Here is a 26,317-nt window from a genome sequence, read left to right on the forward strand (position 1 = left end):
GCATTTAGCTGCCGTCCTGTCTTAGGAGGGGGGCAGGAGAAGGGAAGGGGGTGTTATACATTTCACTGCTTGTGGGTAGAAGCTGTTAAGGATTCTCTTTGTTTTCATCCTTAATGATCTGTATCTCTTCCCAGAAGGTAGAGGGGAAAACAGGTGATGTCCGGGATGAGTGGGATCCTTTGAAATACAAGTAGCCTTCTTTTGAAGTCTGCCAGTATAAATGTCTCTGAGGGAGGGTAATGTTGTGCCAATAACCCGCTCTGCTACCCTCACCACCCTCTGCAAGTCCTTCCTGTTCTGTTCTGTGCAGCTGGCAAACCACATTGCACAGCAATACGTCAGGAGGCTCTCTATAGTTGTCCGATAGAAGTTGATCAGCAGATTATGAGGACACTCAGTTCTCGTTCATTGTCATTTAGAAATGCATGCATTAAGAAAGGATACAATGTTCCTCCAGTATGATATCACAGAAACACAGGACAAACCAAGACTAAAACTGACAAAACCACATAATTATAACATGAAGTTACAACAGTGCAAAGCAATACCGTAACTTGATAAAGAACAGACCATGGACACGGTAAAAAAAAGTCTCAAAGTCCCGATAGCCTCATCATCTCACGTAGACAGTAGAAGGGAGAAACTCTTCCTGCCATGAACCTCCAGCGCCGCAAACTTGCCGATGCAGCACCCTGGAAGCACCCGACCTCAGCCGACTCTGAGTCCGTCCGAAAAATTCAAGCCTCCGACCAGCCCTCCGACACCGAGCACCGAGAACCGTCTCTGCTGAGCGCTTCGACCCTGGCCCCAGCCGCCGAGCAACAAGCAAAGCCGAGGACTCGGGGCCTTCCCCTCCGGAGATTCTGGATCACACAGTAGCAGCGGCAGTGAATCAGGCATTTCAGAAGTTTCACCAGATGTTCCTCCGTGCTCTCACGTCTGTTTCCATCAAATCAGGATTGTGCACGGCACCCGACTTGACAAATAACAGATATTCATCACTGGAGTGGCCGCCGTGCGCTGCGTCGTGCCGCCATCTTCTCCATCTTCTGTGTATCTTTGGACTGTGGGAGGAAACCAGAGCACCCAAAGGAAATCCACATGGTTCAGGAGGGAAGGAGCATACAAACTCCTTACAGCCAGCACCAGAATTGAACTCTGACGCCCGAACTGTAATAGTGTCGCACTATCTGCTACATTACTGTGGTATCCATGGTTCCTTGCAGGCATTCATAGTAGACACAAAGAAGCACAATAGAATCAGTGAAAAACGACACACAAAGACAAGCAACAAATGTGCCAAAGATGACAAACCGTGCCAACACAAAAAGAAAATCTAATGATAATAAATAATATTGAGTCACTGAGTTGTAGAGTCCTTGAAAGTGAATCCATAGGTTGTGGAATCAGCTCAGAACTATGGTGAGTGAAGTTATCCACACTGGTCAGGAGGCTGATGGTTGAGGGGTAATAACTGCTCCTGAACCTGGTGGTGTGGGTCCCAGGTCTCCTGTACCACCTACCGGATGGCAGCAGTGAGAAGAGACCATGGCCTGGATGGTGGGAGTCCTTGATGATGACTGCTGCTTTCTTGTGGCAGTGCTCCTTGTGGTATGTCTAATGCGCTCAGAGGTGGGGAGGGCATTTCCTCTGACGGGCTGGACGTTGCAGTTTCCAACCCAGTGCTCATCTTGTCGCCATCAACACTGCGTGATGGTTTTATTTCTAAAAATAAAACCTAAGTAGGTTATTGAAGCCTAAAGAACTGCTGGTTCCTTTCTGGGGATGGTCGGGGGAAGAGGAGAAAAACTCCCAAAGTGTGTCATCTTTCCCCAGTGACCTATCTCAGCATCTTTGGCAGACTGTGGTCAGCTGGTCATAATGCAGTTATTCCCCTTCTCAGAAGGAAACAATTGTTTGATCATATCTGCACAAAAGCTTTGGTGAGGTGGGTGAGCTGAAAGTGAAGGCTAAAGTAGGGCATTTGATGAGTGAGAGAGCTTTGCATTTCCTTTTGCTGGTATTTCTCGGAGGTCCAGCTTGTATTCCTGCAGGGCTTTGGTTGCGTGAGTAGTGTACATGCCTTTTGTATGCATGTCATTGTACACTTGTGCATCTTGCTACACATTTCTTTCCATTTTGATAGGAACATCGTTCAGTTTCATCTGATCCATTTCTTCACAGATGTTTGTGCAGGTGTTTTCACATTTTTAATTGTGTGCTAGTGCATTTTGTATGCTCGAGTGTGTGTTCATGTATTTCGCCCAATGCATGTGCGTGCACATGTGCATAAAGGTGTGTCTGGTGAACCCAAAAATGCAAACATAAGGAAACCTGCAGATGCTGGAATTTCAAGCAACACACATAAAAGTTGCTGGTGAACGCAACAGGCCAGGCAGCACCTCTAGGAAGAGGTACAGTCAACGTTGCGGGCTGAGACCCTTCGTCAGGACTAACTGAAAGAAGAGCTAGTAAGGAATAACACCTTATATTCCGTCTGGGTAGCCTCCAACCTGACGGCATGAACATTGACTTCTCAAACTTCCGCTAATGCCCCACCTCCCCCTCGTACCCCATCCGTTAATAATTTATATACACACATTCCATTTCTCTCTCTCCTTTTTCTCCCTCTGTCCCTCTGACTATACCCCTTGCCCATCCTCCAGTTTTTTCTCCCCCTCCTACTTTTCTTTCTCCTTAGGCCTCCTGTCCCATGATCCTCTCGTATCCCTTTTGCCAATCAACTGTCTAGCTCTTGACTCCATCCCTCCCCCTCCTGTCTTCTCCTATCATTTCGGATCTCCCCCCCCCTCCAACTTTCAAATCCCTTACTCACTCTTCCTTCAGTTAGTCCTGACGAAGGGTCTCGGCCTGAAACGTCGACTGCACCTCTTCCTAGAGATGCTGCCTGGCCTGCTGCGTTCACCAGCAACTTTGATGTGTTGTGAACCTGGCGGCTTGCCGTAGAGCGTTGAGATTCTTGGGTTTATGAGCACCTGGATTTATTGATCAAGAGCTTGAATGGAGTGGTCGTCAGGCCCTTGTGTTTTCGGTTAATCTTGTCAAGTTGATTGAGGTGGTGGTTCTGGCATTCTGTGATTATTTAAAGAGGGCTCTTAGTCGGTGCCTGAGGTGGGTCATTAGGTTGAAGAGAATGAATTCTTGTGGTGTTGGCTTTGAGGTGCTGTTGTTATCCAAAGTCTAACCTCTTGTTTCTGTCTCTTCCTGGGGATCCTGCCATTCCCCTGCTCCTGGTTTGAGTTGTGAGCCTGCCGGCCGCCGCTCATGGGATTAGTAGGTTTGGGTCAGGGAGGACAATTCTTGTGGGGTTGCTCAGCTGCTCCTCCAAGGCTCATATTATGATGTTTTCCATCTTGTTTCTGTCTCTTTCTGGGGGATCCTGCCATTCCTCTGAACCTGGGTCCAGTTCATTGTGAGCGCACCATTTCAGTGTGTTTGGAACATTGGGACCGTTGTGTGCTAGGTTATATGTGCATGTATTTACATGTGTGCACAAAGTGTTTTGAATGGTTTTATGTGTATTTTTATGTGATAGGTTTATTTGAAAGGTGTGTGCATGATAAACAGAGATATAGAAAAATAGAAAACCTACAGCATAATACAGGCTCTTTGGCCCACAAAGTTGTGCCGAACATGTCCTTACCTTAGACTTACCTAGGCTTACCCATAGCCCTCTATTTTTCTAAGCTCCATATACCTATCCAGGAGTCTCTTAAAAGACCCTATCATTTCCGCCTCCACTACCGCTGCCGGCAGCCCATTCCAAGCACTCACCACTCTCTGCGTAAAAACTTATCCCTGACATCTCCTCTGTACCTACTTCCAAGCACCTTAAACCTGTGCCCTCTTGTGGCAGCCATTACAGCCCTGGGAAAAAGCCTTTGACTATCCACACAATCAATGCTTCTCATTATCTTGTACACCTCTATCAGGTCACCTCTCATCCTCCATCGCTCCAATGAGAACAGGCCGAGTTCACTCGACCTATTCTCATAAGGCATGCACCCCAATCCAGGCAACATCCTTGTAAATCTCCTCTGCACCCTTTCTATGGTTTCCGCATCCTTCCTGTGACCAAAATTGAGCACAGTACTCCAAGTGGGGTCTGACCAGGATCCTATATATCTGCAATATTACCTCTCGGCTCTTAAACCGAATCTCATGATTGATGAAGTCCAATACATCGTGTGCCTTCTTAACCACAGAGTCAACCTGCGTAGCAGCTTTGAGTGTCCTATGGACTTGGACCCCAAGATCCCTCTGATCTTCCACACTGCCAAGAGTTTTACCATTAATACTATATTCTGCCATCATATTTGACCTACCAAAATGAACCACCTCACACTTATCTGGGTTGAACTCCATCTTTCACTTCCCAGCCCAGTTTTGCATCTTATCAATGTCCCACTGTAACCTTTGACAGTCCACTATCATGGCAGAGGGCAGCCTGGAACATGAAGGAGGTTACTTTAATTCCCCTGTCAGTGCTGTAAACTCAGGATCACAATAATGGGCGTGTGTAAGTGACGCCCTAGGCACTGTGGAAAGAAGGGTATTTGGCTCAGTAAATCATCTTTTGGGACTGTTTGACTTCCTCCTCTGTCCTGATCCATTGCTGCTGTCTAGGTCTGCCTAATACCCTTGCCAGCCATGCTGAGTGCCAAAAGAGAGTGAGGTTAGAGAAAGTAGTTTTATTTGTTACATGCACTGTATATTGAAACATCAAAATATACAGTGAAATGCATTGTATGCATCAATGACCTACACAGTCCAAGGATGTGCAGGGGACAGCTCGCAAGTGTAACCACACTTTCAGTGCCTGCATAGCTTGTCCGTGTTGGCACGTGGCCAAGTGGTTAAGGCATTCGTCTAGTGACCTGAAGGTCGCTAGTTCGAGTCCTGGCTGAGGCAGCGTATTGTGTCCTTGAGCAAGGCACTTAACCACACATTGCTCTGCGAGGACACCGGTGCCAAGCTGTATGGGTCCTAATGCCCTTCCCTTGGACAACATCGGTGGCGTGGAGAGGGGAGACTTGCAGCATGGGCAACTGCCGGTCTTCCATACAACCTTGCCCAGGCCTGCGCCCTGGAAACCTTCCAAGGCGCGAATCCATGGTCTCACGAGACTAACGGATGCCTATTATAGCTTGCCCACAACTCACTAACCCTAACCCGTATGAATTTGAAAAGAGGGAGGAAACTGGAGCACCCGGAGGAAACCCACACAGTCACAGGGAGAACATGCAAACTCCTCACAGATATGGACCACCATCTGTGTGGGAAAAGTTGACTTTCAGACTGAATCGCAGCAAGGTTGTTATAAAGAAGGCCATTCATTGAGTCCTTGATGTTCCTTATCCCCCCCATCGCCCCCCTTTGCCTTTTGAGTATTATTTTGTTCCCATTGATCAGGCATGTCCTAGACGTGACGCATGAGGGGTGGTTAGGAAGGAATATGGTGTGTTGGCCTTCATTGATAGAGGTGTGCAAGATGATTAGATAATTAGATAGAGTGGATAGCCATAGTTGTTTTCCCACAGCAGAAAGGGCTAATACCACAGGGCATAATTTTAAGGTGACTGGAGGAAAGTATAGGGGAGATTTCAGAGGTAGTGTTTATTTACACAGTGGTGAGCGCGTGGAATACATTGCCTAGGGTGGTGGAGGAGGCAGATACATTAGGGACATATAAGAGGCTCTTAGATAGACATGTGGATGAAAGAAATTCCAGGGTTATGTAGAAGGGAAAGGTTCGATTGATTTGAGTAGATTAAATGATTGACACAACATCATGAGGCAAAGGGCGTTTACTGTGCTGTTGTGTTCCAACTTCATTGTCTTTGTTTCTTTTCCCCACTCACCACTGTTGCATCTGTGGGATCAGAAGGCCCCACACTGAAGGCAGAATACAGTAAGCCACACGTTTTTTAGGGGGACTTGGCTGGTTCTGAGCAACTTTATTTTCATTTCGGGTTCTCTGTGCCAGCTACGGAATAGCAGATCAATACATCCCTGACACTATCTAACAAACACCTTCCCTGCCAGATGCTTCAGAATCAGGTTTAATATCACTGGCACATGATGTGAAATTTGTTGTTATGTGGCAGCAGTACTTCGCAATACATAATCAAAAAAAACTGTAAATTTTATATTAGAATACATATTTATATTAGAAAGTTAAATAAATAGTGCAAAAAGAGAAAAAAAAAGTAGTGAGGTACTGTTCATGGATTCAGAAATCAGATGGTAGAAGGGAAGAAGCTGTTCCTGAAATGTTGAGCGTGTGCCTTCAGGCTCCTGTACCTCCCCCCTGATGGTAGCAATGAGAACAAGGCATGTCCTGGGTGATGGGGGTCCTTAATGACGGATGCCGCCTTTCTGAGGTGTTGCTCCTTGAAGGTGTCCTGCATGCTGGGGAGGCTGGTGCCCATAATGGAGCTGACTTAGTTCACAACTTTCTCCAGCTTATTTTGAACCCCCCCCCCCACCCCCCAACGATACCAGACGGTGATGCAGCTAGTTAGAATCCTCTCCATGGTACGTCTGTAGAGATTTGCTAGTGTCCTTGATGACACAGCGAAACTCCTCGAACTCCTAATGTCAAGCCTTCTTTGTAACTGCATCAAGGAGGGGGGAGGAACATCGACTCAGACCATGAGAGGCCTGCATCGGGCATTTTCATGCCTTTCGTTGGGCACGTGGCCAACTGGTTAAGGCGTTCGTCTAGTTACCTCAGAGTTGCTAGTTCGAGCCTCGGCTGTGGCTGCGTGTTTGTGCCCTTGAGCAAGGCACTTAATCACACATTGCCCTAGTCTGTGCGAGGAGTGGCGCCCCACACAGACTTCCAATCTGCGCCTTGTAAGGCAAGAAAGGCATCAAGGAACCCAGGACTCACTCACTGTTCCCTCTGTGAGTTCCCTTGTCTCACCCTTTTTGAAGTCCATATCAATTCCTTTGTCTTGCTAACGTTGCGTGCAAGGTCGTTGCTGTGACACCACTCAACTAGCTGATCGATCTTGCTCCTGTACACCTCCTCGTCACCATCTGAAATCCCACCAACAATAGTTGTGTCATCAGCAAATTTATAGATGCCACTTGAGCTGTGCCTAGCCAGGGTGTAGACAGAGTAGAGCAGCGGGCGAAGCACACATTTGAGGTGCACTAATTCTGATTATCATCAAGGTGGAGATGTTATTTCTGATCCACTGACTTTAATGTGTAATGTGCTTATATTTTAAGTCAGATAAACATTCTAAGTTTATCTCATTCACACTGATCACCAGGTTCCTGTTTGAGCACCTTGTGAACATACTGTATGTTTTGCAAAGTTCAAAACTGCATCTTGGTTTGTGTCATTCACAGACCCTGAAGACATTTCCCGGGAAAACCACCAGGTTAATAAATTAGTCTTTAATAATGTGGATATTCACCCATGCATAATCACATCATCACTTTCTATTTTTGGCTTGTAGTGACTTTTTTTTCCCCTGACTTTGGAATGCCTTTCACAGCTACCTAGCTTGTAGGTGGCCTTGCAGGCTCTGCAGGTCATAGTCACAGTGTCATGTGACATGGAAATGGGCTTAACAGCCCACTGAGTCAAAGCTGCATTGGCTCTATCTTTCTACACCAGGTCCATTGTCTTTAATGAAAGGTCTCGGCCTAAAACATCGACTGTTTACTCTTTTCCACAGATGCTGCCTGGTCTGCTGAGTTCCCCCAGCATTTTGTATGTGTTGCTTTGTCTTTAATGCCTGGGTAGTTCAGAGGCTCGTCAAGCCTGTGAGCAAATCTGCTTCCACCACTCTCTCGGGCAGTGTGTTCCAGATACTCAGACTCAGATTCATTTATCACGTGTACATTGAAACCTATGGAGAAATGCATCATGAAGAAATCTGCAGATGCTGGAATTTCAAGCAACATACATAAAAGTTGCTGGTGAACACAGCAGGCCAGGCAGCATCTCTAGGAATCGGTACAGTCGACGTTTCGGGCCGAGACCCTTTGTCCTGACGACGGGTCTCGGCCCAAAACGTCGACTGTACCTCTTCCTAGGGATTCTGCCTGGCCTGCTGCATTCACCAGCAACTTTTATGTGTGAAATGCATCATACGTACTTACAACCAACACAACCTAAGGATGTGGTGCGGCAGTCTGCAAATGTCACCACAAGTCATGCACCAACGTAGAATACAAAACAGAGTGTTACAGCACAGTACAGGCCCTTCAGCACATGATATCATGCTAATGTTTTAACCTACTCTCTAACCCTTCCCTCCTACATAGCTGCCCATTTATCAGTCATCTCTCTGCCTCTCTTAAGAGTTTCTTAAATGCACCTAAGGTCTCTGCATCTACCGTCACCCCCACCAGGGTGTTCCACACACCCACCACTCTGTGTAAAAACATGCCTCTGCCATCTCCCCTATACTTTCCTCCAATTGCCTTAAAATTACATATATTAGCTACAAGCATAGTGTAGCATGCTCACAATGTTCAGAACAAAAACAATAACAGCAGAAAACAAGACAAATCAACCCCTTTTCCCATCCTTACTTTTACACACACACACACACACACACACACACACACCCTACCTACTTCCAGCCCAGACTCACTTTTTTTCTTTAAAATTTTTATTCAATTTTCAAAATTAATTACATAGAATAATATCTACCCTCCCCCCTCCCCTTCACCCTTCCCCCCGTAACATACCCCTACCTAAAAAAAAAGAAAAGAAGAAAAAAAGAAAAAAAAACAGAAAAAAAAGGAAGAAAGAAAGAAAGACTGCCTGGATATTGGAAGGTCTCCACATGCTCCACAGGATTCGAAATAAATTTAATATATGTATTTGTTACTTTCCCCAGAGGACTAACATCTTTATCAGCGGAGCTCCTATATATGCAATCCTATCTTTTGTAAATAAGGGTGCCAAATACTCAAAAATGTATCATATTTATTCCTTAAATTATAAGTAATTTTTTCAAGTGGAATACAGCGAAAGATTTCATTATTCCAATGATCCATACTTAAATACGAATCCGATTTCCAAGTAACTGCAATAGCCTTTTTGGATACTGCCAATGCAATCAGCCCAGACTCACTGATCCGACCTTCATGCCACTTACTCTGAACTCAGTGAGATCTGGACATCGACCTTCGAACCTCCACCACTGGACTCAACAACTTTAGTCTCTGGATGAAGAAGATCCCCTCTGAACATTTTCTCCCCTACCCTAAATCTACATACATGACTGTACCTCTTCCTAGAGACGCTGCCTGGCCTGCTGCGTTCACCAGCAACTTTGATGTGTGTTGCTTGAATTTCCAGCATCTGCAGAATTCCTGTTATCTACATACGTTCACTAGTTTTATTCTCCTTGGGAAAGATTTCCTACAGTCTACCCCATCTATATCCCTTATCTACTTCAGCCATGTACTGTGTCCTCTAACTTCCTCTGCTCCAGGGAGAACAGACCCAGCTTCTCCATTCTCTCCTTGTAACTGAAACACCCCTTTGCAGACCGTGTCCTCTGCAGCCTCTCCATTGTATCCTTCCTGCAGTGTGGGTGCGGGTACCGTAGATGCGAGGTGAAAACCCTCCCACAACTCTGGCACAAAAACATGTAAATATCATGTTCTTACAGACATGGCTACCTGATTACAACTGCTATGGGGGTCTGGGAGGGGTACCGCATGGGGTTGAAGTAATCTGCAGAAAGTTGTGAAATTCATCAGCTCTGTTATAGGTACTAGCCTCTGTAGTATCAGAGACTTCTTCAAAGAGCGGTGCCTTAGGAGGGCAGCGTCCATCATTAAGGACCCCAGGACATGCCCTCTTCTCATTGTTACCATCAGGAAGGAGGTACAGGAGCCTGAAGGCGCACACTCAGGAATTCAGGAACAGCTTCTTGCCCTCTGCCATCTGATTTCTAAATGGACATTAAACCCATGAACACTACCTCACTACTTTTAAAATATTTTTTCTGTTTTTGTACTACTTATTTTAACTATTTATATATATATATATATATATATATATACATATATATATATCTACTGTAATTCAGTTTTTTTCTATATTATCAGATATTACATTGCTTTGCTGCTGTAAAGTTAACAAATTTCACAACATATGCCGGTGATGTTAAACCTGATTCTGATTCAAATCTAAGAAATATGTAGCTTATTGGGATGGCATTACAAAGTGACAACACCACCGCCCACCCCCTCAACAATTTTCTCATAAAGAGCATGAGCCCTCTTGATGTTGAGGTCAATGGTGTGTTTGTGAACTCTTATCTTTCTTCGATCCTCTTCAAAGGTGAGAGAGTTATCCAGTGATCCACAAGTGAGAATAGGAGGACACCATCTTCACAACATACAGCAAGAAGTAGGGATCAGCTTTATTCACCATAGGCATCCATTAGTCTCATGAGACCATGGATTTGCGCCTTGGAAGGTTTTCAGGTTGTATGGAAGACCAGCAGTCGCCCATGCTGCGAGTCTCCCCTCTCCACACCACCGATGTTGTCCAAAGGAAGGGCATTAGGACCCATACAGCTTGGCACCGGTGTCGTCGTAGAGCAATGTGTAGTTAAGTGCCTTGCTTAAGGACACACACGCTGCCTCAGCCAAGGCTCGAACTAGCGACCTTCAAATCACTAGACGAACGCCTTAACCACTTGGCCACGCGCCTGCACAACATATATTAGCGAACTGCTGTGATGTGTTGGTGCGACATTCAACAAATATTGACAACAGTTAAAAATTATAGAGCAAAGCATTATATAAAAATAAAGCTCGAAGTACAGATATGGAATAAAATGTGCATAAATATATAAACACCAGCATGTATTTACAATGTGAACAGCTTTACAAAATGTGGTTTAAAGTGTTTACAGTGCAGTAATGGGGGGGGGGGCGGCGGGTGGGAGTTAACTAGATTAACTGACTTGGGGAAGAAACATGATGGCATGAAGTTTTTGTTTTAATTGCCCTGTTGCACTTTCCAGAAGGGAGCTTTTGGAAAAGGCGTTTTGTAGGATGGGTGGTGTCCACAATGATTTTCCCCACCTGCTCCTTTTCCTGGATGCGTACAGGTCCTACAGTAATGGTAGTCTGCAGCCCATGACCTTTACTGCTGACCTGACAGGTCACTGTAGTTTTTTTTTATATTGTGAGTGGATGCCGCACCAAACCAGTCAGTATTGGTTGATGTGAGGATGCTCTCTTTGATTAGCGATATTGAACTAATTAAACCAATGGCTCCTGATTAAACTAATCCCTCTTTCCTGATTAATGACCATATCCCTCCCTCTCTCTGCATATCCATACAACTATCTAAGAACCTCTTAACGCTGCCCCCCCCCCACCTATGCTATCTCCCCTCCACCATCAGTCCTGGCTGGGCATTCCAAGGCCTCACCAATCTCTGTGTTTAATAAAAAACTTACCTTACACGTTTCCCATCTCATTTTAAGTACATGCCCTCAGTCCATAGGGATAAGTGAAATTGTCTATGCCTCACATCATTTTATAAACTTCTATAAGTCTCTCCTCAGCTTCTGTCATTCCAGAGAAAACAACCTTATTCTCTCCAACTTTTCCTTACAGTTCAAATCCTCTAAACCAGAGAGCATCCTGGTGAAACTCTTCTGCCCCCACTCCAAAACCTCTATGTTCTTCCTGAAACAGGGTGACCAGAACTGAACACAACCCTCTAAATGCAGTTTAGAAACATCGAAAACCTACAGCACAATACAGGCCCTTTGGCCCACAAAGCTGTGCCGAATGTGTCCTTACATGAGAAATTACCTGGGTTACCCGTAGCCCTCAATTTTTCTGAGCTCCATGTACCTGTCCAGGAGTCTCTTAAAAGACCCTATCGTATCCGCCTCCACCACCGTCGCTGGCAGCCCATTCCACTCACTCTCCACTCTCTGAGTAAAAAACCTACCCCTGACATCTCCTCTGTACCTACTTCCAAGCACCTTAAAACTGTGCCCTCTCATGCTAGCTACTTCAGCCCTAGGAAAAAGCCTCTGACTATCCACACGATCAATGCCTCTCTTCATCTTATACTCCTCTATCAGGTCACCTCTCATCCTCCGTCACTCCAAGGAAAAAAGGCCGAGTTCACTCAACCTATTCTCATAAGGCATGCTCCCCAATCCAGGCAACATCGTTGTAAATCTCCTCTGCACCCTTTCTATGGTTTCCACGTCCTCCCTGTAGTGAGGTGACCAGAACTGAGCACAGTATTCCAATTGGGTTCTGACCAGGGTCCTATATAGCTGCAACATTACCTTTTGGCTCCTAAACTCAATCCCACGATTGATGAAGGCCAATGCACTGTATGCCTTCTTAACCACAGAGTCAACCTGCGCAGCAGCTTTGAGTGTCCTATGGACTCGGACCCCAAGATCCCCCTGATCCTCCACACTGCCAAGAGTCTTACCATTAATACTATATTCTGCCATCATATTAGACCTACCAAAATGAACCACCTCACACTTACAAACAAGAGGAATTCTGCAGATGCTGGAAATTCAAGCAACACACATCAAAGTTGCTGGTGAACGCAGCAGGCCAGGCAGCATCTCTAGGAAGAGGTACAGTCAACGTTTCAGGCCGAGATCCTTCATCAGGACAGGGGTCTCGGCCTGAAACGTCGACTGTACCTCTTCCTAGAGATGCTGCCTGGCCTGCTGCGTTCACCAGCAACTTTGATGTGTGTCACCTCACACTTGTCTGGGTTGAAGTCCATCTGCCACTTTTCAGCCCAGTTTTGCATCCTATCGATGTCCTGATGTAACCTCTGACAGCCCTCCACATTATCCACAACACTCCCAACCTTTGTGTCATCAGCAGATTTACTAACCCATCCCTCCACTTCCTCATCCAGGTCATTTATAAAAATCACAATGAGTAGGGGTCCCAGAACAAATCCCTGAGGCACACCACTGTTCACTGACCTCCATGCAGAATATGACCTGTCTACAACTACTCTTTGCCTTCTGTGGGCAAGCCAGTTCTGGATCCACAAAGCAATGTCCCCTTGGATCCCATGCCTCCCTACTTTCTCGATAAGCCTTGCATGGGGTACCTTGTCAAATGCCTTGCTAAAATCCATATACACTACATCCACTGCTTTACCTTCATCAGTATATTTAGTCACATCCTCAAAAAATTCAATCATGCTCGTAAGACATGACCTGCCTTTGACAAAGCCATGCTGACTATTCCTAATCATATTATGCCTCTCTAGATGTTCATAAATCCTGCCTCTCAGGATCTTCTCCATCAGCTTACCAACCACTGAAGTAAGGATCACTGGTCTATAATTTCCCGGGCTATCTCTATTCCTTTTCTTGAATAAGGGAACAACATCTGCAACCCTCCAGTCCTCCGGAACCTCTCCCATCCCCTTGATGATGCAAAGATCATTGCCAGAGGCTCAGCAATCTCCTCCCTCACCTCCTACAGTAGCCTGGGGTACATCTTGTCTGGTCCCAGTGACTTATCCAACTTGATTCTTTCCAAAAGCTCCAGCACATCCTCTTTCTTAATGTCTATATGCTCAAGCTTTTCAGTCCACTGTAAGTCATTCCTACAATTGCCAAGATCCTTTTCCATAGTGAGTACTGAAGCAGCAAATCAATGTAAATACATGCAAACGTGATCAAGAGGTTCAGTTGTTGTTCAGAACAAACAGCAGAATGGGGAAGAAATGTGATCTATGTGACTTTGACCATGGAATGATTGTTGGTGTTAGATGGGGTGGTTTGAGTATCTCAGAAACTGTTGATTTCCTAGTATTTTCATGTACAGCAGGCTCTAGAGCTAACAGAGAACGGTGTGAGAAATTGAACACATCCCGTCAGTAGCAGTTCTTTTCAAATCTTTTTTTATTATTATTATCCAAAATTAACAAGAGTACATCAAAGTAAGCAACACTTACAATGACTCAAGAAAAAAAACATTATTTTAAAGATTGAAAAAATTTTGGTGATTAAAACAAAGAGAAAAAAAAATCACTACCAAGCAAGAAAAAGTGAGGAAAAAAAACCCATTAGGTGTTCAACCCCGGAGCCATGCATCATACAAAAAGCTTCCAAAGATAAACATCAAACTGCCAGCAAGAAAAAAAAATATACCAAAAAAATTTACAATTAGATCATGGAGGAAACCTATCGATGAACTCAAATGATAATAACGAACAAATGAACCCCATCTTTTCTCAAAATCAAACATAGGTTCAAATGTTCGACTTCTAATTTTCTCCAAACTAAGACATAGCATCACTTGAGAGAACCATTGTGACAAAGTGGGAGCCGATGTATCCTTCCACTTCAACAAAATGGCCCTCCTAGCTATCAATGTAACAAATGCAATAACATGTTGGTCAGACAAAGAGATACTGTGGACATTTTGAGGAATTATTCCAAAAAGCACAGTTAATTTGTTAGGTTGTAAATTAATTTTAAGTGCTTTAGAAATTGTCGAAAACACTGACTTCCAGAACTGTTCCAGTATAGAACAGGATGTTTTGGCTGGGACCCTTCATCAGCACTGAGAATCAGGATTATCACTGAAATTTGTTGCTTTGTGACAGCAGTGCTTAAACAATAGTATACATTACAATAATCAATCACTCAATAAATAAATAGTTAAGAAAAATGATCATTATATATGTATGTGTGTGTGTATATATATATGTACTGTATACAGTACTGTTCAAAAGTCTTGGGCTTTTGCATAGTACTGTAGTAATTTTATGTATCAGACTGTATCGCTATCTGAGTGATGATAAACCTGATTCTGATATGGGTCTCTATTGTGGACTGAGAGTGGGAAGGGGGCCGGGAGAGGGGAATCAAGGTTTGGAAAAGGGGAAGGGAGGTGGGTTGAGCGAGATCACCAGAGGGACATTCTGCAGTTGTCAATAAGCCAATTGTATGGAAACAAATGACCTTGCTTAGTTCCCCAGAGCTGGATGTGTCTGCACCTGCGCCAACCCCCCACCCCCAGCCCTGGCAATCCTTCTCTGTCACTGGTCCCACAACCCTCCCGCAGCACTCCACTGTTGTCATTGATATATATAAATACAAAATTGTAATTTATAGTTCTTAAAATCTATGGCACGAGACTGCTGCCACAAAATAATAATTTTCACAACATATGCCAGATATTGAACTAGATTCTGATTCTCCCACACAAACAAGTTGACTCAAGAGCCATCTCCAAATTTTACTGCTTCACCTTTTGACACTGCATCCTCTGTACTTGTGCGCTAGACACCGGCGTACTGAACACCCTCTGTGCCTCTCTAATTACTCTTCACCCTTTAATTCCCTAAAATGAGGCCCAAATCATTAGCACTGTTTCTCACTACGCGGACGCTCCCCTGACCTGCTGAATACTTCCGGCGCCTGCTCGGATCCCTTTTCACATTTCCAGCATCTGCAGTCTTTTGGGTTTTCAGCTCATTTCCACTGGTCACTTAATATCTCTTTAAAATGTTTGCCATTCATTGTTACCTGATGCTACTTCAGTGAAGTACCTTGAGAAATGTTTTGCTTCATGGAAGTTATAGAGTAAATCACAGAGTTAGTGCACCAGAGCAGAACGGAGATATTCTACCCAAAGGGGTTTTAGAGGAGCTGGTGGATTTATCTAAAGTTTCATGACGTCACTGCCTAATTATATTATTTTTTTTACTTTGGGTTTTAATTAACTGACTTTCAATTCTACAATGGTGAGTTTGAACCCACTGCCAGATTAAGACTTCTCCTATCACAGATACCAATTTAACGATTATACCTCCATCATTAAGTAGGCAAAGTATCCTGACTGCCTGGAAGATTTGAACTCACTTTCAGCTTCCGGGACAAAGAACGAGATATGAGAGTTCTATTGTCACAAGACAGCAAGGTAAATAAATAAGGATCTGCAAATCAGAATCAGGCCTATTATCACTGATATATATGTCATAAAATTTGTTGTTTTGTGGCCACAGTGAAATGCAAGACACAATAATTAAACTGGTGTAAATTTTTTGATTTGACCTCTTTCTGACTCTCTTAATAAGACAGCAGTTCTGTCCAGACAAAACAATGTATAGTGTTGATTTTCTTTGGAACCTTATTTTAATGCATGGGAACTATAAAACTATATTAATCATTTAATTGCCTAGCTTCAATATTATTTTTACTTTATGAATTTTGTAATTTTTATTGCATAATGATAGATGAACTATTTTGAAGGATATACATATTTTTGTGTGGTAATTCTAAAATAATGATAAATAATCCCAGCAATTATATGATATTGTTTACTTCTGAGTTTTCCAAGGATTTTACAACTTGTGGTTTACTTTATCCCTGTTCTTAGAAATTCACTCGCTAAGGCCTAGTAATGTTCTGAGAAATCTGAATGTGCTCCTTGCAGCCTTTGTCTCCAATCCTGTTAGTGTTTGATTTAAAATGTGATTTGAGTGTATTGGTATCTTTGGCAAAGCGGCTACCTATTTCACAACAGTCACTTTCTAACGCATTTTCAATTTCAGCAGAAATGCTTGGCAGGTCAGGCAGCGTCTGTGGAGAGAGAAGAACAGGATTCAGACTGCAGTTCAATGGTCTGGCTGGCCCTGAATAGGCTAGTTATTCATGGAGTGGGAGGAAAATGAATAGACACTCAGTCCCAAGGGCTGGAACATGCAGGGATGAAAATTGAGATGCAACTTCCTAAATATATGGGTGGAATAATGCAGAAAGCATAAGGTAAGTGTACCGGTGGGATGGAGAATTATTCTGACAGGAAAGTGTTTGCATGCTCCACTTCACACTCTTAATCTCCATGGAAACATGTCCTGTCTCGCATCCCTTTCCTCATCTCTTTGCCATATTTTCTTCTCATTTCTCCCTCCTCTCTATATCTGCTCATTCCCCTCAAACCTTTCTACTACCCCGTTTCTCTCTCTCTCTCTCCATCCTTCTCCTTTCCTGTCTCACTGGTTCTCCTCTTAGAACTGCTGAGTCTCCCACCCGCGGTTTCTCAGTCTCCAATGCTCAGGAAACATGTGCTCCGGGAAGCAGATATCGAGAAACCCAAGCCAAGACAGAAAATGACAGAAGCACTTGGCAGCAACCTCAGGGAGTTAATGTTTCAGCTCAACAATCCTCTATCAGTGGTAGAAAAGAGAATAAAACAGGAGTAGGTCACAGAGAGGGTGGGAAGGGTGGAGAGCACGGAAGAAATTCTCCATAATTTCCAGCTCTAACAGGATTTCATCATCAGCGTGCCTTCCCTTCCCTCCTCTTCCAGTGTTTGAAGGCACCCACTAGGTGGAGGTGCTGGTGGTGCTGAGGAAGCAGGAAGTCTGCAGAAGAACTTGCCCACGTTAGGAGAATGGGCAAAGAACTGGCGCTGGATTGTGTGGTGACATTGCCGGCTGCCCACAGCGAACCCTTGGGTGTGTTGACTGTTAATGCAAGCAATACACACTGTATGTTTCGATGTGCATCTGATAAATAAACTTGGATTTTGAAAAGAAAGAGTTTGCAGATGGAATACAGTGTAGGGAGGTGTATGGTCATGCACCTTGATAGAAAGAATAAATGTGTAGACTATTTTCAAATCGGGGAGGGAATTCAGAATCAAAGGTTCAAAGGTCCAAAGTCCTAGTACAATATTCCCCAAAGGTTAACTTGCAGGTTAAGTTGGTATTTAGGAAGGCTATTGCAATGTTAGCATTCATTTTGAGAAGACTAGGATATAAGAGCAAGGATGTAATGTTGAGGTTTTATAAGGCACTGGTGAGGCCTCACTTGGAGTATGGAGAGCAGTTTTGGCCTCCTTATCTAAGAAAGGAGGTGCTGGCATTGCAGAGGATCCAGAGGTGGTCCACAAGAATGAATCCGGGAATGAAGGAGTTAATTGTATGAGGAGTGTTTGATGGCTCTGTGTCTGTACTTGCTGGAGTTTAAAAGAATGAGGAGGATCTCATCGAATGAATATTGAAAGGCCTAGACAGAATGGATGTGGAGAGACTGTTTCCTATAGTGGGGGAGTAAGGACCAGAGGGCACAATCTCAGAATAGAGGGACTTCCATTTAGAACAGAGATGAGGAGCAATGATTTTAGCCAGAGGGCGGTCAATCTGTGGAATTCATTACCATGGACAAGTCATTGGGTATATCTAAGGTGGAGGTTGATAGTCTCTTGATTAGTAAGGGTGTAAAAGGTTGTGGCGAGAGGGCAGGAAAATAGGATGAGGAGGGTAAATAAATCAGCCAAAACTGAAAGGTAGATAAAACTCGATGTACTAAATGGCCTAATGCTCCTCCTATGTCTATGGCCTCTATGGCTGACCTGTGCACTCTTCCATCCCCACCAGACACACCTTCCAGGTGAAGCAGCCGTTCACCGTTACTTCTCCCGTTTTTGGGTACAGTATTCTGTGATCTGCTCTCCTCTACAAGTTGGAAATCATACACAGATTTTATCGCCTCTGCGGTTCAGACGACAAAGAGCCTGTCACTTCAATTTTCCACCTCACTCCCACTCTGACCTCTCACACTGAATCACTAACTTCTCCACCACTGAATCACACAGTGTGGAAACAGGCTCTCCAGCCCAATCTCACCATGCCAACCGCCGAGCACCCGGTGACATCACTCAATTCTCCCCACCCCTCCTATCTGCTCCCCATAGAGCTATCCCTCACCCACTCACTGGGGCAGTTAATACGGTCATGGCGTCCTAAAGTAATGGAGGCTGGAAACAAGCCCTTTGCCCATACTGGTCCATGCCCACCTCTGCATCCTCCCTGCTCAACCCATAACTCTCCTCCATGTATTTATCCAAAAGCCTCTTCTCTGTTGCAGTTGTACCTGCCTCGACCACTTCCTCTGGCAGCTCTTTCCAGGTACTCATTGTCATAGTCATACAATTGATCCCGAGGGAAATTGGTTTTCATTACAGTTGCACCATAAATAATTAAATAGTAATATGTAAAGTATGCCTGGAAATAAGTCCAGGACCAGCCTATTGGCTCAGGGTTGTTGAACTGTTGAACTCAGGGTTCCAGTCCTGTTGAATTGTCTCGGCCTGAAGCGCTGACTGTACTTTTTTCCATGGGTGCTGCCTGGCCTGCTGAGTTCCTCGTGTGTGTGTGTGTGTGTGTGTGTGTGTGTGTTGCTCGGATTTCCAACGTCTGCAGATCTTCCTCCGTTTGTGGTTGGACTACTACACTGTGAAGTCTCTTCCAAGGATGCCTACCCTGAGGAAGTTTAAATCTTCCCTTCGACGGGAGTTCAGTGAAACCCTCTCTCACTCCTCCCCCTGTGTGATCTCTGCTGCCCTCCAGTACTGATGAAGGATCTCGGCCCGAAACATCGACTATTGACTCTTTTCCATTTCTGCTGCCTGGCCTGCTGAGCTCCTCCAGCATTCTGCGTGCGTTGCTCGGATTTCCAGCTTCTGCAGATTTTCCCTTGTTTATTGATTTTAACTGACATTTCAGTGACAAACTCTGCCATCTTCATCAGGGATGATGCCTAAGCCAGTCTAGTCTGGTGGTGTACATACTTGACTCCCATCAGGAGGGATGAATGATGGGAATTCAGTATGTATACAACTGGACTAGACAGCCCTAGGCTTCATCCCTGATGAAGATGGAGGAGTTTGTCATTGAAATGTCAGTTAAAATCGATACCTGGACCCACCTGGAAGCCCAAGAGTTCATCCTCCATATTCGCTGGGAAAGCACTAGATTCCGCAGAACCCAAGGGATCTGTGAGAGACTGTGATTTAAAAAAAAAATTTTTTTTTGAACTTGGTGTGACACGTGATGCTAGCACTCACAGTGGCGGGCAGTGTCCGAGCAGCTCCATGAGCAATCTCGTTAGCAGTCTCTCAGCCCAGTATGGCAGTGCGCGGTAAGACCGTATTTATTTGGTCATGTCCATTTTCAGTTTTTGACTTGAGATAGGGGAGGCCGTTGATAATTGGTGAGTGTGGTATTGCACCAGAGGGGAGGATGGTAGGCTGATAATTGGTGAGCGCTGTATTCACAAGACAAGACAAAGGAGCAGTAGGTCATTCAGCCCATCGAGTATTGCACCAGAGGTGAGGACGGTAGGCTTATATTTGGTGAGCGCTGTATTGCACCAGAGGGGAGGACGATAGGCTGATGAGGAGCGTGAAGTGCATTTTCCGAGCATTGAATGGACTCACCCAGCTTGGGCTGTGACATCAGCCTCTGCCTGTGTAAAATATACAGCTTAACCCCTGTGTTTTACAAACATGTCTGATGCTTCAATATGGCGATTTTTGAAGAGGTGTGAGATGGAAGTGGAATACTCTATGCCTAGGCCTATGGACAATTCTGAGAAGGTTAATGATAAAGAATTACAATCTTCTGAGTCATTTCACTGCACTAGTGCAACAACGGACACAGAAAAAAGTCTGAGTTTAAAATGAAATGTACTTATCAATGGGTTTTACATTGACTGGTGATCCAATTTGTATTATTCCATGCTAAACAACTTACAGATGTGGCAACGGCTCCAACAAAATTGAAAAGACACTTCACTACAAATCACGGCCATGACACGTGAAAGTATTGATTATTTTAAATGGCTATTGGAATCTCAAAACAAACAGAGTAAGGATTTGGCTAACAAAGTCACAGTCAGTAAAAGGGTTCAGGAAGCAAGTCATTTAGTAGCAGAACTTATGTCCCAGAAAAGGCAAAGTCACACAGTTGGTGAGAATCTAATAATGCCAGCATCTAAAATTATAGTCGGTAAAATACTAGGGCAAGCTGCAGTATGAGATATTGAAAGTGTTTCACTCTCAAACAGTACAATAGGTCGACCTATTGATGATATGTTACATGATGCTGAAGAGATCTAGTGCAATAAACAGAAAGGCAACAGTTTCTCTTCCCAGGTTGATGAGCGGATTTCACCGATAAGTGTCATGTTGCAGCATTTGTAAGATTTGCAAATGATAGCGAAATTCAAGAAAACTTTTTCTGTTGCAAAGAGCTGCCCAAAACAAACAAAGGCCAAGATAAGTTTAATGTTTTGTCTTTATATCTAGAAACAAAAAGTCTGTCTTGGAGGCCAGATGACAAATGGCTGCCAACACTCGCCTACTTCGCTGGCATTTTTCGTCATATGAACCCGCTGAACAAGTCTCTGCAAGGCCCTGAAGAAAATGTTTTGAATTCAAATGACAAGATTCCTGGATGTAAGAGGAAACAGGATCTTTGGCATAAATGTGTTGCCAAAGGAATTCTTAAAATGTTTCCACTGCTGCGTGGGCTTGAGAGCGAGGAACGATATCAGAAAGTTTTGATTCTTATTGAAAACCACCTGGAACAACTGCAGAACAAAATTGAATAGTATTTTTCCTCCCTTTCAACACAAGTGTATGACTGGGTGAGGGACCCTTTCTCTGAATCTTCTGCTCAGCCTGGGAACTTGATTTATAGAGAAGAGGAAGAACTTTGTGAGCTGTACTCTGGTCGTGCACTTAAGGTGAGATTTACTGACCTGCCCCTGGACAACTTTTGGATTTCTGCGAAAGAAGAGTAAACTGCCATTCAATTAAAATTTTCCTGCAGTTTTCAACTTCTTACATGTGTGAGCAAGCCTTTTCTTGTTTAACAAGCATCAAGAGCAAGGATAGAAATCGTCTCATTTCAGCTGAATATGAAATCTGTGAGTGTGATAAACTTTAGGGGAATAGGAGATTCTCAGATTCCTGTAAACAATGGATTCAGTACTGACTATGTCTGTGACTGCAGTGTGTTTGAATAATGTCTCACAGCTGCTTTCTTTGGAGCAAGATAAGGGTTAAAGTTTGCCCAGATCCACATGTCTGGGCTTTTCACACCTTTTGATTTTGACAAAAAGCAGTACCTGATGGAAATTAGACAGAACATTCCTTTCTTAATTAAAGCACAAATTTGACGGATGTTCTTATCTTTGTTATTAAGTTGTGGCTCCAGCAAACCAGGTAGGACATTCTTTCTTTAATTAAGGTGGCTGGAGTGTCTAACAAATTGATTGTACTTTTGTATCAATAGTCCATTGACTTGACCGGAATAGTTATCAAACTGATTGTTCTTTCACATCGGTGGCCTTATAACTTCTGACAATTCTGACATCGAGCAGTGAACTTGTAGAACTGCCGGGGAGATGAGAAAGGGTCTCTCCCTGATGTCGGGCCCAAGTTCACTCGCCGGCTGAGCTCGAAGAAATGAACGGGTGAAAAGATAAGTAACGATCTTTTTGTGCTGTCGTTATTTGATCCAGCAAAGTTATGTTTACATGTGCTTATCTGAAGTTCGACCCACAATTGAGTATTTGTGCAGCAAAAAACAAGCACAGGTTTCACATGCTGGGCCTATATTTGAGCTGGATCATGTCACTTTTTAAGAAAATGTTTTTTCAAAGTCTTGAATAAAATTGAGTCATAGGCTATACTTTGATTCACATTGCTTTGGCTTATGGTTTTTAGTAATTTTATTATTCAACATTATCAATAAATATTCATATTGCAGATAGCATTAATTACAATCAATTTACAAATTTTATTTAAATTAAATCTACCAAGCCTACCTTTAGAAAAACTAAATCCCATTTTGGCTTAAGCTAGGTATTTAATACAATTTTATTATGCTTGCCTTATGAGTTTTTAAAATTTATGAAAGGGAAAGAAAGATTATATTCAAGGAAGGTAAGCTAAGCGTTTTTTTCATTTTTTTCCAAGAAAAGTTGACTAAAAATTAATTCTCAACTAAAAAGAGTACTGACAATTATTTTTGGATTATTATATCTGCAACTTACTGATCACACTAATGTACCATGAGCTGTAGAAATAGTAATTTTTACGCAGGGATTCTCTGAGACTTGAAAATTATTTCAAGTGTTCCTCCAGGGCAAAAAGGCTGCGAAAGGCTGCCCTGGAGGCAATCCTTGCCCTCAGTTTATCTGTTTTACTGGTTAATCTACATGCATTGAAATAGATGAGTTTAAAGCAGAGGTCCTACCTGCCTTTGTACTGTACACATTTCTGCTCATTTACGCATTCTTTATTCATACTGCTATATTCTCACTGGTTTCAATCTCATGAGTCCCAACCCCCTACCAATCTAGTTTAACCCTTCCTGGTCTCAAAAGCTAATATCCCCACTGGGGTACTAGTCCCCTTCTGGTTCAACTACAGCTCATCCCTCATGTTGCCTCTATCCCAGAAGAGATCCCAATGATCTGAGAACCTGAATCCCTACCCACTGCTCCCACTTCTCAGCCATACATTCATCCATCCTATCCTTCTACTCCTGGGCTCCCCTGCACCTGGCATCTGGAGTAATCTGGAGATCACCACCCTCATGGCTCTGCATCTTCATTTCGTTCCTATACCCATAAACACAAGAGATTCTGCAGATGCTGGAATTTCAGAGTAACACACGCAAAATGCTGGATGAAGGGAAATAAACAGTCAATGTTTCAAAGTTCAAGTTCAAAGTTAATTTATTATCCAAATATGTATATGCCACCACATACTACCCTGAGGTTCATTCTCCTGAGGACATTCACTGTAGATGCAAGGAAACACAATAGAATCAATGAAAAACTCACACACAAGGATGGGCAGACCACAAATGTGCAAAAGACGAACTGTACAAATACAAAAAAAAACAAATAATAATACATAAATAAGTAATAATTAATTAGGCATCCGTTAGTCTCGTGAGACCATGGATTTGCGCCTTGGAAGGTTTCCAGGGCACAGGCCTGGGCAAGGTTGTATGGAAGACTGGCAGTTGCCTGTGCTGCAAGTCTCCCCTCTCCACACCAGCGATGTTGTCCAAGGGAAGGGCACTAGGGACGATACAGCTTGGCACTGGTGTCGACGCAGAGCGATGTGTGGTTAAGTGCCTTGCTCAAGGACACAACACACTGCCTCAGCTGAGGCTTGAACTCGCCACCTTCAGATCACTAGACCGACACCTTAACCACTTGGCCATGTGCAAACACAAATAATAATCAATAAACAATATTGATTACCAGGTGCCGAGTCCTTAAAAGTGAGTACGTAGGTTGGGGATTTAGTTTAGGCCGAGTCCCTTCATCAGGACAAACCATTCCCGAAAAGTCTTGGCTTGAAATGTCCACCATTTGTTCCTCTCTACAGAAGCTGCCTGACCTGCAGACTTTCTCCAGCATTATTTGTGTGTGTTACTTCCCTGTAATTCCATGTTTTTGTGATGTGGGCGAAAATCAGGGGAAACCCACAGTATCACGTGGAAGTTTTGCACAGAGGTCAACAGGGTCCTCGAGGCAGTAGCTGTACGCTCTTTCCCAATGATGCCCAGACTCGGTGCAAGGAAGTCTTCCATCTAGACGGAAGATTTTCCTGCTCAGTTTTACCGGTTCAGGTTACCACTCCTCTTATTCCTCTCTCCGAAAGCGGCTGCTCCACGTTCACAGCCACAAAACGCCGAATGAACGGAATGGGCTCAGTACGTCAGGCGGAGAATTGACAGTCGGCGTTTCGGGCCGAACCCCCTCATCAGGACAGCTCCAGGTATTTCTTCCACCTCCAGTTCCCGGTCTATTTGGGCACGCCCTTTCCGCAAGCAAATCCCCCGCACTCGCCAATTCCGCGGGCGACATACACAGAAGGAAATCGCCCTCGGTTGTCCCCGCCGAGTATCGACAAACGGCGACCCCCCATCTCCACCCCCAGCACGGCTCCTCCCACCCCCCGCCGCCGCTTCCCGTTCAATAAAAGGAAGGCTCTGCTCAGGGGCTGTGGAGATGTTACTTTTTAATCACTTGACCGTGGCTCGAGAGCGTTTCTTCTGTGACTAATAAAACTTTACTCAGGTAAGAGAAACTCGCGTGAAAGTTTTATTGGAAATTTAGTTTCTTAAAAGGCAGTTTCCTTTTAAGTGAAATCGTGTTCCTCGCTGTTAAGGGTCCTCTGATCAATTTCCAGATCAAATCTAAACTGACTATGGATCGCCTTTTGTGAGATCAGGGGTATCGTCGTGTGGATCGTGTGTTAATAATTTGGACTGATGAGGAGGACCTGTACAGTATTCCTTTCGAAGCAAGCAGGGTGAAATGTAATGTTTGCTGTAGTTATAGGAAGTCAGCATGCTTCCAAAGCAGGAACGTTAGAATGCAAAGTGCTGGGGAAGATCAGTAGGTCGGGCAGCACCCATGGAGATGAATGAACAGTCGGCATTTGTGGCTGAGACCTTTGATGAGCCGGGAAACATCGACTCTCCATAGATGCTGCCTGACCTGCCGAGTTCTTCCAGCATTTTGTGTGCGTTGCTCTGGGATCTCCAGCGTCTGCAGGATCTCTCGTGTTGCGCGTGGAATGATCCCGTAATCTGTTGGCGAGGAGGAATGGAGATCCATTTTAAAGTGTACAAATATATTTTGAAAAAATCCACCACCCTCCTGGGTTGCAAGGGCAGTAACTCTGGGGCGGGGGGAGGTCAGGAGCTTGGCGTAGAGTGACAGTACGCCGCATGGAAATGTTCCTAAACCAGCCTGTGACACAACATACTTCGTATCAGTGAGGTTCATATTTTGGCACAGAATTTTATAACTGATTTATCAAACAATCGTGCTCATTACACACTTAAACTTTGTTGTCTTTCTACTTTTATTCACTTTGTATTTCTGTCCTTCTGCCTGAAGGTGAAAGGGTTTCATACAACACTTCATTGTCCTGTGAATTACTTTGGACTGTAGTTCTGCAGTAATGGAAGAGCTGTTACTAGAACATGGGGCAGACCATTCAACCCCTCATGTTGTGCCAATCTTTATGCCGGTTTATACTAAATTGACAGCAAGAACTCTCACCGTGCAGGTCATGCTCTCTTATCGTTGGGCTGGAGGTACAGGAGCCTTCGGTCCCACACCACCAGGTTCAGGAACGGTTATTACCCTTCAACCATTAGGCTCCTGAACCAGAGTGGATAACTTTACTGACCTCAACTCTGAACTAGTTCCACCACCTGCAGACTCATTTTCAAATACTCTACAATTCATCTTCTCAGTATTCTTTAATTTTTATTTGCCCAATTTATCTTCCTTTGCGCATTGCTTGTTTTCCAACCTTTGTTTATGTAAAGTTTTTCATAAATTCTATCATATTTCTATATTGTCCTGTAAATGCCTGCAAGAAAATGTGTCTCAAGGTAGTGCTGGGTATTGTATACAGTACTGTACAGAAATCTTGGGCATATATACAT

At 44.0% G+C, this 26,317-nt stretch overlaps 1 protein-coding gene across 2 annotated transcripts in view; it reads left to right on the forward strand.

The window, feature by feature from the left end:
• The first annotated feature begins 23,904 nt into the window (after positions 1-23,904).
• Positions 23,905-26,317, forward strand: part of LOC134354352 (uncharacterized) — a 39,454-nt gene continuing 37,041 nt past the window's right edge. Inside the window, exon 1 of one of the 2 annotated variants that reach the window (XM_063063293.1) lies at positions 23,905-24,630. The gene's annotated coding sequence lies outside the window, so the exon portion shown is untranslated. Of the gene's footprint in view, positions 24,631-24,696; positions 24,933-26,317 lie in introns of those variants that run through there. The other variant, XM_063063292.1, reaches the window with a different exon arrangement.

The sequence above is a fragment of the Mobula hypostoma genome, chromosome 11 (assembly GCF_963921235.1).
Source record: "Mobula hypostoma chromosome 11, sMobHyp1.1, whole genome shotgun sequence".
Taxonomy (NCBI): Eukaryota; Metazoa; Chordata; class Chondrichthyes; order Myliobatiformes; family Myliobatidae; genus Mobula; species Mobula hypostoma.